The sequence below is a fragment of the Spermophilus citellus genome, assembly GCF_964194105.1.
Source record: "Spermophilus citellus genome assembly, chromosome: X".
NCBI classification, from domain to species: domain Eukaryota; kingdom Metazoa; phylum Chordata; class Mammalia; order Rodentia; family Sciuridae; genus Spermophilus; species Spermophilus citellus.
Genome location: NC_138190.1, coordinates 79,641,143 through 79,659,721, shown reverse-complemented (window position 1 = coordinate 79,659,721; position 18,579 = coordinate 79,641,143). Strand labels below are relative to the sequence as shown.

General features: G+C 36.5%; 1 pseudogene across 1 annotated transcript; it reads right to left on the bottom strand.

Annotated features, from left to right (window-relative positions):
• Positions 1-16,441: 16,441 nt before the first annotated feature.
• On the bottom strand, positions 16,442-17,612 carry LOC308639466 (nucleoporin Nup43-like; annotated as a pseudogene). The gene has a single exon. The product of its transcript is annotated as a nucleoporin Nup43-like (transcript).
• Between the last annotated feature and the right edge of the window lie 967 nt (positions 17,613-18,579).

The window sequence follows — 18,579 nt, the reverse complement described above, 5'->3', positions numbered from 1 at the left end:
TCCTGGAAACCTACAGCACCCCAAACATCCAAAACCATAATAGACCAACTCCAAGACACATAATTATGAAGATATCCAACATACAGAACAAGGAGAGAATATTAAAAGCTACAAGAGAAAGGAGGCAGATTACATTCAGGGGTAAACCAGTTAGGTTAACAACTGATTTTTCATCACAGATTTTGAAAGCAAGAAGATCCTGGAACAACGTATTTCAAACGCTGAAAAATACTGGATTCAAACCAAGAATACTGTATCCAGCAAAAGTAAGCTTCAGTTTGACAATGAAATTAAAATATTTCACGATAAACAAAAGCTAAAAGAATTCACAGCCAGAAAACCAGCACTGCAAAGCAATTTGAGCAAAATACTACAAGAAGAGGAATTGAAAAATAGCACCCAAAACTAACAGTGGGCGGTATCTCAGTAAAGGGGGAGAAAAATAACCAAAGAGGAAAAACTAGCCAAACTAAAATAAATAAATAAATAAACATGACTGGAAGTACAAATCATATCTCAATTGTAACCTTAAATGTTAATGGACTAAACTCACCAATCAAGAGACACAGGCTAGGGCTGGGGATGTGGCTCAAGCGGTGGCTAGTAACCTGGATCAAACAAACAAACCCAACAATATGCTGCCTTCAGGAGACTCATATGATAGGAAAAGACATACACAGGCTGAAGGTGAAAGGTTGGGAAAAATCATACCACTCACATGGCCCTCGGAAGCAAGCAGGAGTAGCCATACTCATATCTAATAAAATCAACTTCAAACCTAAGTTAATCAAAAGGGATAAAGAAGGACACTATATACTGTTAAAAGGAACCATCCACCAACAAGACATAACAATTATCAATTTGTATGCACCAAACAATGGAGCTGCAATGTTCATAAAACAAACTCTCCTCAAGTTCAAGAGTCAAATAGACCACAACACAATAATTATGGGCGACTTCAACACACCGCTCTCACCATTGGACAGATCCTCTAGACAAAAGCTGAACAAAGAAACTATAAAACTCAATAACGCAATCAATAACCTAGACTTAACCGACATATATAGAATATATCAACCATCATCAAGTGGATACACGTTCTTCTCAGCAGCACATGAATCCTACTCAAAGATAGACCATATATTATGCCATAGGGCGACTCTCAGTAAATATAAATGTGTGGAGATAATACCATGCACCATATCTGACCATAATGGAATGAAACTGGAAATCAATGATAAAAGAAGAAAGGAAAAATCCTGCACCACCTGGAAAATGAACAATATGTTACTGAATGATCAATGGGTTACAGAAGACATAAAGGAGGAAATAAAAAAATTCTTAGAGATAAATGACAATACAGACACAACATACCGGAATCTATGGGACACAATGAAAGCAGTTTTAAGAGGGAAATTCATTTCCTGGAGTTCATTCCTCAAAAAAAGAAAAAAAAAACAACAAATAAATGAATTCACACTACATCTTAAAATCCTAGAAAAGGAAGAGCAAAACAACAGCAAATGTAGTATAAGACAAGAAATAATTAAAATCAGAAGAGAAATCAACGAAATTGAAACAAAAAAAAACATTGAAAAAATTGATACAACTAAAAGTTGGTTCTTTGAAAAAATAAATAAGATTGACAGACCCTTAGCCATGCTAATGAAGAGAAGAAGAGAGAGAACTCAAATTACTAACATACGGGATGAAAAAGGCAATATCACAACAGACTCTACAGAAATACAGAAGATAATTAGAAATTATTTTGAAACCCTATATTCTAATAAAATAGAAGATAGTGAAGATATCGATAAATTTCTTAAGTCATATGATCTGCCCAGATTGAGTCAGGAAGACACACACAATTTAAACAGACCAATAACAAAGGAAGAAATAGAAGAGGCCATCAAAAGACTACCAACCAAGAAAAGCCCTGGACCGGATGGGTATACAGCAGAGTTTTACAAAACCTTCAAAGAAGAATTAATACCAATACTTTTCAAGCTATTTCAAGAAATAGAAAAAGAAGGAGCTCTTCCAAATTCATTCTATGAGGCCAACATCACCCTGATCCCGAAACCAGACAAAGACACTTCAAAGAAAGAAAACTACAGACCAATATCTCTAATGAATTTAGATGCAAAAATTCACAATAAAATCCTGGTGAATTGAATACAAAAGCACATCAAAAAAATTGTGCACCATGATCAAGTAGGATTCATCCCTGGGATGCAAGGATGGTTCAATATACGGAAATCAATAAATGTTATTCACCACATCAACAGACTTAAAGATAAGAACCATATGATCCGATACACATCCACATTTTTACATAATACCATATTAATGACTGTTGTATTCTGCTACCTTTCCTATCCCCTACTATCCCACCTCCCCTTCCCTCTCATTTTCCCTCTGTACCCTGCCGCAGTCTGGCTGGGCAGAATTCAGGAGCCACTTGTCAAAAGAAACTAACTTTATTTTTAGAACTACAAACGCCAAACAAAACAGCTCCTCAGGAAAAAACCCTCAGAGCCCAACTGCCACCACCGGCTTCCCCAAGCCTCTCACCCCCACACAAACCTCACCACCTCCCACAATCCTCCTGCTCTTGAGGCTGATTGTCTGGGTCGCGTGGGCAGAGCCAAAGAAGTCCCCTAATGAGCAGCTCCGTGGAGGAGACAATCAGCTAGATGTTGCTGGGGCCGCTGTGAGCCAATCATCAGCTGGCAGTCTGAAGGGCAGGGAAACAGCCCAATGAACATCACCGCAGAGGAGCCAATCAGCTAGATGTTGCTGGGGCTGCTGTGAGCCAATCATCAGCCGGCAGCTGGAAGTTTGCTGGCAGCTGGAAGTTTGCTGGGGCCCCTTTGGCTGTGGCTCTCAACAGTACCCCATCTGCTGTTGTTTAATTCTCTTCCTTGTTTTTTTTTTCCCCTTTCCCCTCACAAACTCTTATATGTAATTTTGTGTAACAATGAGGGTCTCCTTCCATTTCCATACAGTTTCCCTTCTCTCTCCCTTTCTCCCACCCCACTCATCTCTGATTAATGTTAATCTTTTCCTCATGTTCTTCTTCCCTGTTCTGATCTTAGTTGCTCTCTTTATATCAAAGAAGACATTGGGCATTTGTTTTTTAGGGATTGGCTAGCTTCACATAGCATAATCTGCTCTAATGCCATCCATTTCCCTCCAAATTCTATGATTTTTGTCATTTTTTAATGCAGAGTAATACTCCATTGTGTATAAATGCCACAGAAGAACTTAAATTATCACTATTTGCGGATGATATGATAATATATCTAACAGACCCAAAAGGGTCTACAAATAGACTGCTAGAGGTAATAAATGAATTCAGCAAAGTGGCAGGATATAAAATCAACATGCATAAATCAAAGGCATTCCTGTATATCAGCAACAAAACTTCTGAAATGGAAATGAGGAAAACCACTCCATTCAAAATATCCTCAAAAAAAAATAAAATACTTGGGAATCAACCTAACAAAAGAGGTGAAAGATTTATGCAATGAAAACTACAGAACCCTAAAGAGAGAGATAGAAGAAGATCTTAGAAGATGGAAAAATGTACCCTGTTCATGGATAGGCAGAACTAACATCATCAAAATGGCGATATTACCAAAAGTTCTCTACAGGTTTAATGCAATGCCAATCAAAATCCCAACGGCATTTCTTGTAGAAATAGATAAAGCAATCATGAAATTCATATGGAAAAACAAAAGACCCAGAATAGCAAAAGCAATTCTAAGCAGGAAGTGTGAATCTGGAGGTATAGGGATACCAGATTTCAAACTATACTACAGAGCAATAGTAACAAAAACAGCATGGTACTGGTACCAAAACAGGCAGGTGGACCAATGGTACAGAATAGAGGACACAGAGACCAATCCACAAAATTACAACTTTCTTATATTTGATAAAGGGGCTAAAAGCATGCAATGGAGGAAGGATAGCATCTTCAACAAATGGTGCTGGGAAAACTGCAAATCCATATGCAACAAAATGAAACTGAACCCCTTTCTCTCGCCATGCACAAAAGTTAACTCAAAATGGATCAAAGACCTTGATATCAAGTCAGAGACTCTGCGCCTGATAGAAGAAAAAGTTGGCTCCGATCTACATATTGTGGGGTCGGGCTAAAAATTCCTTAATAGGACACCCATAGCACAAGAGTTAATAACAAGAATCAACAAATGGGACTTACTTAAACTAAAAAGTTTTTTCTCAGCAAGAGAAACAATAAGAGAAGTAAATAGGGAGCCAACATCCTGGGAACAAATCTTTACTCCTCACACTTCATATAGAGCCCTAATTTTCAGAATTTACAAAGAACTCAAAAAATTAAACAGTAAGAAAACAAATAACCCAATCAACAAATGGGCCAAGGACCTGAACAGACACTTCTCAGAGGAGGACATACAATCAATCAACAAGTACATGAAAAAATGCTCACCATCTCTAGCAGTCAGAGAAATGCAAATCAAAACCACCCTAAGATACCATCTCAGTCCAGTAAGATTGGCAGCCATTATGAAGTCCAACAACAACAAGTGCTGGCGAGGATGTGGGGAAAAGGGTACTCTTGTACATTGCTGGTGGGACTGCCAATTGATGCAGCCAATTTGGAAAGCAGTATGGAGATTCCTGTGAAAGCTGGGAATGGAACCACCATTTGACCCAGCTATTGCCCTTCTCGGACTATTCCCTGAAGACCTTAAAAGAGCGTACTACAGGGATACTGCCACATAGATGTTCATAGCAGCACAATTCACAATAGCTAGACTGTGGAACCATCCCCGATGCCCCTCAATAGATGAATGGATAAAAAAATGTGGCAGTTATACACAATGGAGTACTACACAGCACTAAAAAAATGACAAAATCATGGAATTTGCAAGGAAATGGATGGCATTAGAGCAGATTATGCTAAGTGAAGCTAGCCAATCCCTAAAAAACAAATGCCAAATGTCTTCTTTGATATAATGAGAGCAACCAAGAACAGAGCAGGGAGGAAGAGCAGGAGGAAAAGATTAACATTAAATAGAGTCACGAGGTGGGAGGGAAAGGGAGAGAAAAGGGAAATTGCATGGAAGTGGAAGGAGACCCTCATTGTTATACAAAATTACATATAAGAGGTTGTGAGGGGAAAGGGGGGGAAAACAAGGGAGAGAACTGAACAACAACAGATTAGGTAGAGAGGGAAGATGGGAGAGGAGGGGAGGGGGGATAGTAGGGGATAGGAAAGGCAGCAGAATACAAAAGTCACTAATATGGCATTATGTAAAAATGTGAATTCGTAACCGTTGTGATTCTGCAATTTGTATTTGGGGTCAAAATGGGAGTTCATAACTCACTTGAATCAAATGTATGAAAGATGATATGTCATGATCTTTGTAATATTTTGAACAACCAATAAAAAAAAGAAAAAATAAACCAGAAAAAAAATGTTTTTAGTTGTTGATTGACATTTATTTATTTATTTATTTATTTATTTATTTATTTATTTATTTATTTATTTATGGTGCTAAGAATAAAACCAAGTACCTCACACATGCTAGGCAAGAGCTCTACCACTGAGCCACAACCCCAGCCCAAAGGTTGATATAGAGATATTTAAAATAATGAATTCCTTTCCTGTTTTTCTGCTACTATTTTCTCATCCTAGCCATAGCTGTGATGCTTACTTGGGGATATTTCTGCCATGGCTCAATGTTACACAAAATAATCTGTACTAAATAAGATTAAGTGCATCATAGGAATAAAGGTTTGGTGGTGGATGGAGAACTGCCTATGGTGGGGAATTGAGGGGAATATTCTAGAGCAGATTATGTAAGAGCTCAAATGCAAAAGAACATAAGATCCTTCATGAAAACTTAGTCATCAGATGACAGTGGGGCTTAGGGGAAAGAGATGGTTGACACTATGGGTTGATGAAATAGACTGGAGAAAACCAATTTTTTAAAAATTTTTTTTAATATTTATTTTTTTTAGTTTTTGGCGGACACAACATCTTTGTTGGTATGTGGTGCTGAGGATCGAACCCGGGCCACATGCATGCTAGGCGAGTGCACTACCGCTTGAGCCACATCCCCAGCCCTGAGAAAACCAATTTTTGCTTGAGTATGGTTCATTTCTAAATTTGAAAGCAGTATCAGAGAGTTCTTGGCTTCTGCTTTAATACCACTTATTGAAATTTTAGTGTTTCCAAGATTAATTACACTGGTTTTGAATTGTATAAGGAATTTACCTAAAAGAAACTGTATATAATCTTTTAAGTGTCAGCTATGCAGCTATGTCAGATGAAGCATCATTAAGTTTACAAGAACCTCTCATGGACTAAATAATTGTATTGTGGATGTACTTAATTAAATTTTAGTTATGGAGTATTATCAATGTCTATAGTTATGATTACTGATAGTTATTTGTAATGAATTATTATACATTTAAATATTTTAGGTTGATTTCAGAGAAGTGAAGGGTGATAAAGTTGAACTTGAAGTTTCAACATTCTTCTCTGCCCCTCTCTTTGTATGCCTCTTGCTGTTGGTCATTGGGCAGTTATATACTTGAGGAGGCAAAACTTGAATTCATATCATAGAGGTACATATGGGGTGGTACATTTCAACTCAAACTTTCCACTAGTGGTTAAAGTCACATGATTTGGAATCAACTGCTTGGATTTGAATTCTGTTACTGACTATGTGATTTTGGGTATATGACTTAAAGCCCAATTTCTGTCAGTTCTAAAATAGGAAATAATGATAAAGTATAAACTTTCTGGTGTTATTGTGATACTTACAGAAGGTAATATATATGAAACTCTAAATAGTTTCTGAACAGTCTTAATTCTGATACTAGGCTGTCATTTTTAAATTCTTTTACATCTTGTCAAAAGCAAATCAATGAAGACTCTTCTTCTTGAAAAGGATGAAACCACAGATAAAATGTGCACTTAACAAAAATTTGGAGCTTTCCATAGACCTTAGAAATGCTTTGAAGCCATTCTTCCACTTTTTTTGGTAGTACTGGGAATTGAACCCCAGAGATACTGTACCTCTGAGATATATCCCTAACCATTTTAGTTTTATTTTGAGTTGAGTTCTCACTAAATTGCCCAGGCTGGCCTTGAGCTTGCAATCCTCCTGTCTCAGCCTCTGATGCCATTGGGATTATAGGAATGAGCCACTACACCCCACCTGGAGCTCCAGTTTGTTATCTTATTGTCATGCTGCCCAATGCTAATAATCAATAATAGCATTGCCAAATAAATGTAAACATGAGCCACAAATGACCCACATATGCAATTTTCAATTTGCCATATTTTTAAAAATGTAAAAATAAACAAATATGATCTATTAAATATATTCAAATTATATTTAAAAATATACCCCTAATATAATCATTCAACATGTAACTAATATCAAAATTATTAATTAATTATCTTATATTTCTTTTCAATTCTAAGGCTTCAAAATTTGGCATGCATTTTACACATTTCAAGTTTTCATAGCCACATATATCTAATGATTGATGTATTAAGTAGAGCAGCTCTAGATCATTTTATAATGCCTGCAGATTTATGTTTTTGCAAAAAATGAAAATGTCTATATATTTTTTTTGTATTCCCTGAATCAACTAAATTAGTATATAGAATTTTGCTATCCATATTTCTTTGTTTCCTTGCTGTGGTTGTTTGAGGTCAAATTGGAGTAAGGATGTTAGGAAGAAGTTTATCTGTAATCTTTGGAATTTAAAAAAGGCGAATTCATAATTGCCTTTTTTTTCATTTGAAGTGGTTGTTGTTATTATTGTTTTTGTTGTTATTATTATTATTATTATAGCTTTATAGTTATATATAGTAATTTGGTTCATCCTGATCATAATTGTCTTTTCTAAGTGAATTTGAGTCCTTATTATTAAACTTACAGATCCAAATATTTAAGGGGGTAGAGGAGGTTGGTGTATTTTACTTCTTTTCCTTTTACTACACAACCATGAATACATTCTATGTAATTGTGTGTATGAGGGACTAGGGAGGGAGAAGGGATGGCACAATTAGCTAATGGGATGAACACTACAATGGAAGTCAAGTCCTGGACTCTACCTCCTACTTTGTCACTTCAGTTTCTTCATCTAGAGAATGAAGGGGTTGAATGAAATAACTTTTGTAGTTCTTCCCAGCCTAATCAACACTTTTTTGCAGTGTTGTCCCATCAGGAATATCCTGAAGTTATATTTAAAATTTTCTTTCCTACCAAGGGGCTGGTCAAACCCTTTATGTTTGTAGCTCTCAATTAGGGCTAAGGGGTACATTAAACAAACACCTAAAATTTTTGCCACAGACATTAGATATAAAAAGATTTGTGAATGTGAATGCTTTCTTGGAGAGATAATCCATAGCATTCATCACATTATTTAAGCAATTATGACCCTGAAAATCTAATAGTCTGAAAAATGTAGGTCCAAGGAACTTGTAAACTCTTACTTAAATTTTTTCCATTTAGGACTCAGTAAGTGAATTGTCTAAGCAGATATGTAGAAACTCTGTTGATGGATCTCAGGATTATCTTCCATCACTTTTAACACTGGTAACAAAAATTTGTTAGATCAAGATTTGGGTATTCTTTTTCTTCTATAAGGCACAGGGTCTCTGGTCTAATTCTTAGGTCCTTGATTCACTGAGTTGAGTTTTGTGCAGGGTGAGAGATAGGGATTTAATTTCATTTTGCTACATATGGATTTCCAGTTTTCCCAGCATCACTTGTTGAAGAGGCTATCTTTTCTCCAATATATGTTTTTGGCACCTTTGTCTGGTATGAGATAACTGTATTTATGTGGGTTCATCTCTGTGTCTTCTATTCTGTACCAAGATGTGGGCTTATAAATTCATTCCTATGCCCCTGCTAAAAACTAAATCTAGGCATTGACTGGGAAAACGTATTTCATTTATATTTAATATTCATTAAAATGATAAGAAAAAATTATTTAAGACAATCACTACAGGTAGTTTCCCCACTAGAGGGAAGAGATTAGAATCAACCACAAGGTTGAGTGTAGATGTAAAGCCAAGTAATAGATTGGAGGGGATGACTGAGGGAAAACTGTTAAGGGAAAACATCAAATGTAGAGTGATTATTATTTTCTCTTCCTTCCTTCCTTCCTTTCCCTTTTTTTCCAGTACTAGGGATTGAACCCACTGTGTTGCATGTGCTACACAAGTGCTCTACCACTGAATGGGTGTTTCTTGCCAGGGTTCTTTTTTTTGGGGGGGGGGATACTGGGGATTGAACTTGGGGGCACTCAGCCACTGAGCCACATCCCTAGCCCTATCTTGAATTTTATTTAGAGACAGGGTCTTACTGAGTTGCTAAGCACCTCACTGTTGCTAAGGCTGGCTTTGAACTTGTGATTCTCCTGCCTCAGTCTCTCAAACCCCTGGGATTATAGGCATGCACCACTGCACTCATCTTTGATAGGATTCTTGATGAAGGCAGGCCAAGGATGTATACATCTAAGATGAAGGATGAGAAATTTGATCAGTTATTGAGAAGGGAGGATTCTCTTTAAACTAACTGAGGGATTATTGCTAAAAGTGGGCTAAGCAGGCATAGGAAAGATGGGGCCAAAGTAAAGATCTGATCAGGAATAGAGCTCAGAAGAACCTGTCTAAAGCTTGGCCAAAGACAGAATCATTGTTAAAATGTTATAGACAATTCATGATAAATAAAAATGTCCCTTTCCATGTCTGCCAACCTATTTTCCTTACCTTCTTTTTATATCTAATGTCTGTTATTTATAAGAAAATTAAGTAAATTATTAATAAGTGATAATGTTTTGATTTCTGTAAGGTAGGTTGTTGAGACTGGGAGAAGACTGGGTTTAGTATTGATTGTAGATTATACCTCTTACCACTGTGAATCTCCCTCTTCTTCACATAAATATAAAGGAGCACTGATATTTGATTTCCTCTACCTAAAATGTCAACTTCAGAGAGCTGTGAACTCAGCTGATAGCAACAATTACTGACTTGTCTCATCTGTCATATACAGGAAATTCATTGAGGACCTGAGTTTTAATTAGCTGTCATCATCATTTTGTCAGCATTAAGATAGCAGAGTTCATCTCCTCACAAAAAACAATTAAGTGGCAAAGAATGTATTATAACACAGCTCATGATCAAGTTACTGTGAACCTCAAGCAGTAATGGCAATCTTAAGCTACAGCTTGTGCCACCCTCATGCAGACATTTGAGAATTCAGCCTGAAGAATCAGAGATCAGGGGTGCCATAAAGTGCAATATGAAGTAGAGGTTGATGTTGAAATTCAAATTACACCTTCCAAACCATGGCCCAATTGGGGATGTTTTTTTAACTATTTTATTATCCAGGAAAATTATAAATTGAGACTGAGCTTAATTGGCAAAGGTATTGCCATTTGAACAGGGTTGTGCTATGAGTAATTTAATAGGATGTGACTGAAAAACAAAGAGGGTATGATTTGTTTCTGCCTCAATTCATGTTATAGATGTCTACAAAAGTCAATTTAGGAACCCAAGAATATTGAATAGTTCTATTGTTCATAGAAATATCTCAATAATCTGATGTGATTTTTTTCACTACGAATCCTGTTACATGGTTGTGGAAATAGGTAAGAGAATTGCCAGAACAAATAAAGTTAGTTGATTACTATGACAAATCTCTCTGTCATTTTACAACTTTTGATTATATACTGTGTCAGCCATCTGAGTTCAAGAACAACAGTGTATCTAAGAAAAGCAGAAATTAGACAGTAACTCTCAAAGGCAATTTAACAAATTCAGTCCTTTTTGAAAGGATAAGTTTCTCTTGAAATAACTGAGTTATAAAGAAGGATATGCCTCTTCCTCAACATTAAATTTCATAGAGTTCTGAATCAATAATATAATTTTCAGTATAGAAGGTTTCTGGATGGAAACTCTGGCTAGTCATCCAGCTCCTATATTCAATTCTCCATTCTGAGTTTAAATGTGTACACCTGTAAATTATAGTTATTTCTCTCTTATGGGATGGTTATGGGAAATAAAACCAATGACAGATATAAAGCACCAGGAATGTAAAAATGTTCAATATATATTATTGTCCTTTCCAGTTCCTTTTTCTTGTTGACCAATTTTGAAGAAAACCACCAAAGATTTTCATAAATTTTTGAAGTCACTGAACATTGTTGTACAGATAATCTCTACGTTTTCAATCAGTATTCATTTTATATCGTGTTGCACATTATATTTTTACAGCACTTTTACTTTAATCATTAGGTCCATGATTGACAAATGTATCTCTATGAGAAACAGGATTATGATAAAGCAAATGAGGCACTTTGGGTGCAAATGTTAAGGAAACTCTCATCTTCAGGGTTGTGTAAAACATTTCACTTGCCTCACCTTAATACTGGTCTTGATCATCACTGGACTTTAAGTTTTTCTAATAAGTCAGATATTTTCCATTTCAAGAACTTTACCATAATATCTAGTCCCTGGTAAATGCTTGATAAATTGTATTAAATAAATGAATGAATGATTGAATAAATGAACAGATTCTTATCTTGTGGAATGGGAAAGGTACGAATTTGTGGTAGATTGGAATGAATGTTCCCAATTCTTTAACTGCCTTCCATGACCTCATGGTGGGTAGAATAAACATCCCTACTGATTGGGTTTTTAGGAATAGCCATATTATGTTATTGCCATTGGGATGCCAGTAGACATGGTACATGCAAAGTTTTGTGTTTCATAGTTGGACTTATCCTCTGCTACTACATTAAGAAGAATAGACAAAAGCTATAGGTCTAAGGAGGATGAGATGAACATGAAGTAGATTTGGATCCATTCTAAAAATTAAGGCCAAGTACAGCTGAGGCCCAATCCAGAGCAGCATATGGAGAATAAATGATTGTTGTTTTAATTCACTGAATTTTGGGGTACTTTGCTTTGCAACATATTTGTAAAAATAGCTGATTGATATAAAGGGTTAAGTGGTTTCCCTAAGATGACATGAGTTATCCATGATAGATTTAGGAGTAGAATCCAGGACCACTGATACCTAACATTGTGCTCTTCCTACCATAACATGATAAAGAAATGAGTGATTGTTTTTTACTTTTCTGGATACCCTGGGTTGGTAATAATCTGAGTTTCCACCATTTTCTTGCCAGGTACATTCTCTTTGGGTCCTCCAATTAAACACCTTGTTTCATTTGTCTCTTCAGAAGGTATAAGAGGCAATGCTTTATTCTGTTATATTTTTCTAGTCTCGCCCCTCCCCTCTATAGTTCTTAGGTCATGTCAATTGTAGTTTATTGCAACTTGTATTTCTAAAGTCATAGTCTTATTTGAACTTTAAAATGCCATTATTTTATTTTATTCAAGCCTCACAATATCTACAGATGACATTTTTATGTAGGTTACTCTAGATTCATTTCAATCTTAAACTAGTGTCGAGGGACAAAGTAGGAGCTTAAATCAAGGCAATATGGGTGCTTGACTTCATTTGGGCCATACTGAGAGCTCTATCTAAATACGAGAAAGGAGGATATACTAAAAAACAAAAAACAAAAAACAAAACCTGGAGAAGCAAATTGAGATGGGAAAGGTAGTGCCCTAGAAGGGTATGGTGAGTCCAAAGTGTCCATGAGAATTGGAGGGTAGCATTTTAGGCATCTCAGGAATAATCAAGAGGCTGCTTCTCCTGTAATTCCTTGAAATTACCCAACATTTGCATCCTTTGTCAAATTCTATCTACCCTCTATTGGGACACAGTTTTGGGGATGGAGGGTACTTTTATACTTTCTATCTTCATCCTATTTTAAGAGGGGAGCAGTGGGACTTAGAATAGGATTAAGAGAGATGATATTTAGTGGCTTTTCAGAAGCTAGAGTATTTAATTTTTATTTAAGACTGAGACTTCTGAATTTCTTTAATTTTATAATAAGAATTCCACATACTCAGAAAATCATTTTTTTAGAATATTAAAACAAAATTGTTACAGTATACATGCAAATCCTTAAAAAGAGTACACCGAGCCTTTTAGTGAATAAAAATAGTTTTCTGTCTTAGCCCATTCAAAGGATAACCACATATAACTATTTAATTGAATGGCTGTGTATAAACACTCAAGTTTCCACTAAAAAAAACCCTGCAGAAACATATTCACTACAATCAGAGAGCTTGGTGAGTTGGAGTTTGGAAAAAGAGCAAACTCATAAACCCTCAGGCACCTTTATTATTTATATATTTTCACCACTTCCAAGTATATTTCTTATGATTTTTCAATTTATGCAAAGGTGAGTTGATTTTCAAATCTCCACCATGTGGTTTAGGAATATATATATATATATATATATATATATATATATATATATATATATATACTGAATATTTTAGTGTGTTTTAAATACAGGTTATCACTCCCACAGTATCTTTTATATGTAGAGCTTGGAAAGAAGGTGGTAGAAAACTTATCATAGAGAGTAAGCTTCTAGTGGTAGTGTCCTTGTATACTTTCTATTTCCTATTCTTGCCTCATGTTTTAGCTAGGAATTAAAGTACTTTGTTGAATAGAAGTGGTGAGTGCAATAAAAAGTTATTGGTATATGTTTTAGTCAACTTTCTTGTCACTGTGACAAAACACCTGAGAAAATCAACTTCAAAGAGAAAAGATTTATTTGAGCTCCTGGCCTCATAGGTTTCAGTCCTTAATTACTTAACTTTGCTTCTTTTATTTCTAGTCTTAGAGAAAAAGCTGTCAGCTTTCCACTTAGGCCTATCACTTTGGCCCTTTTGTGAGGCAGAACACCTTGGCAGGAAGTGCATAGTAGAGCAGAGGTACTCAGCTCATGATGGCCACAGAAGAGAGAGGCAGACAGAGATAGAAAGAGAAATGAAAGAACTTGAGACAAGATATACCCTTCAAGAACATGCCACAAGTGACCCACCTCCTTCAATTAGGACACATCCCTTAAAGTTTCCACCAGTTCCCAACAGTGCCACCAATTGGGGACAAAGACTTCAACACATGAAATTAATTAATTAATTAATTAAGGAAGAAACAGACATATAGACATATGATAGGGAACCAAGAAAAACATTCACAGATTTATAGTTCATTCATTTCTACCAAGGTGTCACAAACACATCATGATAAAATGACAGTCTCTTCAAATAAACGATGTTGGGACAAGTGGATATCAACATGAGAAAGAATATAGCCATATCCTTATTTTATACCATACACAAAAATCAACTCAAAAGGAATTAAATAATTAATTGAAAAAATATGAAACTGAAAAAATACTGGAAGAAAACAGGGGGAAAGTTAGGAGTCATGGGTTTGGTAAGTTAATTTTGGGCTATGATCCCATTTGTACCTTCAACAAAAGCAAACATACAAATTGATTTATATCAAACTAAAAATGTTCATCCAACCCAGAAAAAATCAAGAGAGTGAAGAGACAACCTATTGAATGAGGAACTATTTCTAAACCATATATCTGATATACATTTGTTTTATACCCAAATTATATAAGGAACTCAATTCATTAGTAAGAAGACAATACAATTAGAAAATGGGAAAATGAACAAAATAGAAATTTCTCAAGAGAAGGTAAACAAATGGTCAATGGATTTATAAAAATGCTCAAAATAATTACTCTCAGAGAAATTCAAATTAAAAGTACAATGAGATATTGCCTTGCACCTCTTAGAATGTCTGTTTTCAAATATGTAAAAGATAAAAAGTACTGATCAGGATATGGAAAAATAGGAAACTGGTACCCTGTTAATGAGAATGTAAGCTATTCTTGCTGTTATGGAGAACAGTATGGATATTTCTCAAAATATTAAAAATAAACATACAAAAATATGATTCACTGATCCAATAACTGACTAAAAATCCAAAGGAAATAAAATCAGTGGAAAAGAAATTTCTATATCCTTTGCAAATTATTCACAACAGTCAAGATATGGAAGTAACAAAAATGTCCATCAATGGATAAATGAATAAAGAAAATGTGGTATAACTACACAATAGATTACTATTTTAACTTAAAAAGAAGGAAATCCTGACTTTTGCAATAATATGGATGAACCTAGAGGGCATTATACTAAGTAAAATCAATCAAGCATAGAAAGAAAAATGCCACATGATCTCACTCATATGGGAAATTTAAAAAAGATGACCTCATAAAATAGAGAACAGAATGGTAGTTAAAAGGAATTGAGTGGAGGGGTTTGGGAATGTGTTGGTCAAAGGGTGAACATTTCAGTTAGATAAGAGGAATGAGTTCTGAATGATCTATTGTATGTGGATACTATAATTAATAAACATGCATTATATTCTTAAAAACTGCTGAGAATAGATTTCAAATATTCTTTCCCGACCCTTCTTATCTTTGCCGGGTGCTGGAGCTGTTCTAGAACTCCATCTGTGGGCACTTTCCTGGTCTTAGCTTTGCTCCCCCAAATTGGAATATGGTTATTAGAAATAGTCCCTAGACCACCAAGTCTAATGCTAAGGTAGGTTTATCCTGTTTTGTAAAGTTGATTGATGACTAAACAGATTTATTTAAAAGTGACTATTTGGTAAATGAATGATTTAACTATTTGTGTGTGTGTGTGTGTGTGTGTGTATGTGTGTGTGTGTGTGTGCGCGCGCGCGCGTGCGCGCGCACTTGTGATATATAGACGGAGCAAGATGTTAACAGAATCAGATCCTCTAGTAATCATTTTCCCACAAGTACATCAAGTTAATCATCTATTTATACACACAAAACTACTTTCACAAGAGCCATAGAAATCAGGAGAGAGACTATAGTGCCTGCTTTGAGTATAACAAAATTAAAAAAAAATACTTTGAAGAGGGCAAGAAGGAAAAGTTGCCTGTGTAACCCCTGCCCAAACTTGAAGCATTCAAGCATATAAAGAAAGGATTTCCACTTGGAGGGGGAGAGGAAATTAAGTCCAGAGCTTAGACTTGAAACACAGTACCAGACCCATCATGGTGAAACAGTGCTGACCAAAACCCCATGACCCCTACTGACAGTCCAATACCTGCAGATTAATCCACTAGACCTGTCATAGGCCAGTAGACTACCTCAACTCCTCCTCCTACAACCTCAGGAGGTAGAGCAGGGAACAAAATTCCACCTATGGAAAAGGGTACAAAGCTAACATAGAACTTTTTCTTAGAGTTCAGTGCCAGGCCCATTACAGTGAGGCCCAGTGTTCATTAGAAACTGAAAGCATGTACACAGGCAAGAGCTCACAGTTGGAGCCTATAAACTGAAACTGGGCAGAAGGTGGAGACCTGTGGTAGGTGGGACAGAGTCAGTTTTTTTAAAATTTTAAATTCAAAAGGCTAAAACTTGAAATATTATAATTGCATTATTTTCATGAAAATGGTTGCCTGGTAACATATTGCTTCTGCATCAGTTCCATAAACAAGGTGAGCACCTAAAACATTCACAGAGTCCTATTGAGAAACAAGCTTAGGATTTCAATACGGCCTTTTGCTTGGTCAGTGCTGAGCCAGGAACTTATAAGAGATTGGTGAACATTGCCTTGGTTATTAATGCTATGAGACAGTAAAGTACTTGTTCTTCCTCCTTGAGGAAAGAATGAGGACTTTTCAGGCACATCTGTGGAGGCATCCCAGTGCCATAAGTATCCATCTTGAGAATAAGTAAATAGATGATCTGGGTTGGATGGATGAAAATGAACTTCCCACATTTTAGTATCATGAACTTTCAGCAGAGGTACACACATAGTATCTTGTCTAATATCCCAAATACTCAGCATTCCATCCTGGACACCAATAGCTACAACACTGCTGACGGTTGAGATGTTTGTCAACACAGTGAAGTGGCGTTCAGTCACCAGTCAATGATAATATCTGAGAAGGTTCATTTCCTTGTTTTCTGAAGTTCCATATTTTTAACTGTCCACTTGATTCTACTGTAAGTATCTCAGGAATTTGAAGGAAGCTCAGAGCATGTAGTGTACTGCTATCTGCATTATCTATAGTTCTTATAGCTTCCATGTGATCAACTCTGAAAAGATTTATTCAACGATCCTCTCCAAACATGACAATTTCTGTGTTGTTGCACACAATGCCTGTACATGGGGCACTGTTGTAGGAAGGACTGCAAAGCCCCATATGGTAGTGGGCTGCTGTCCACTGCTGGTTGACTGACAGTCTGGTTATTTGGATGATGGAGAAAAACTGTTACACATCCTGTTGATGAAGCAGCTATAATTCTTTCTTGGTCAAAAAAACTGTAAACTCATGACATCACCATGGTGTTTGATATCACAAAATAATTGATTGTCTCTTTTGAATCCTCCATCAAATTCCCCAAATCTCCAATAGACCACAATGAAACATAATTTTTCTCATTGTCCCAAGAGCCAGTAGCAAAGGATGTGTGCTCTGCAGGCTTCCTGGAGACACTGGTTGCCAGTGGGTTTTGCTGATTTTCTGAAACACAAACTTGGCATAAATTTCCTCTATGTTGAAGGCAACTGACAAAGTCAATTTTTTGACATGTATCATTTCAGACATTGAGTGGGCCTGGGGTACCTTCCACAACCTGTGACTATGTGATTCTTGTGGCTATGAGAAACAGGTGAAACCCAACTTAGCATTAGCCTTGATGGTCAAGGGACTGTTTCCACTACCCATACCCCAATTTGGGGCAGAACATATAATACTAGGATAATGCCCACAGATAGAGCTCTAGAAGTGCCCCAGTGGAACATTCTCATATTTCAGCACATATGGGCTCTGGTGCATTACTCGGACCATGCAGCTCTGAGGTTCAGGAATAACACAACTTAGCATCTGCCTAAGTGACCAGAAATTGAATTTAACAGCACTACCTCACCCTGGGGCAGTTTAGTGTGCTGACAGACCCCATCTTCCAGGGATAGAACAAGGCAGCAATCATAAGACTTTGTTCTTAGTGTTGGGTTGGTGAAAATTAACACAGGGCAAATATTAATGAGCCTCAACCCTAGGTCTATCTGTGAATGGAGACTTTGGAAAAGATTGGTCTCATGGAGTACATATAACCACAGATGTATTACAAGCAGCATCATCTGGGGCTGTTTGTAGTAGTCTTGGGCTATAAGTCCACCTCAGGAGTATTCAGTTCATAACAGTGTAGGCCATGGTCCTACCCCACTGTTATGCTGATCTTGACAGGTTGTGGGCTCTGTATGATATAGTTTGGTGGCTGTGGAGGTTAGAAGCATGATATAGGAGCCCAAGTCTGGTTCATCCATAGTAACTCTGTCCAGAACCTGGCAGAATCTTACAGTGCCTAACCATAGTCCAATAACTGGAGACAAGAAATCTGGGCCTACCTCATCCCCAGGGAGACTCTGCTTTCTAGAAACTCACCTCATTTTTTTATGCACATGATAATGGGATATTTGATACAGACATGGACATGAATAACCCTCGAGTACAGAAAAAATGGCAACACACCAAAAGCAGATTCTCAGTAAACCTGGAAATGGGAATCAAC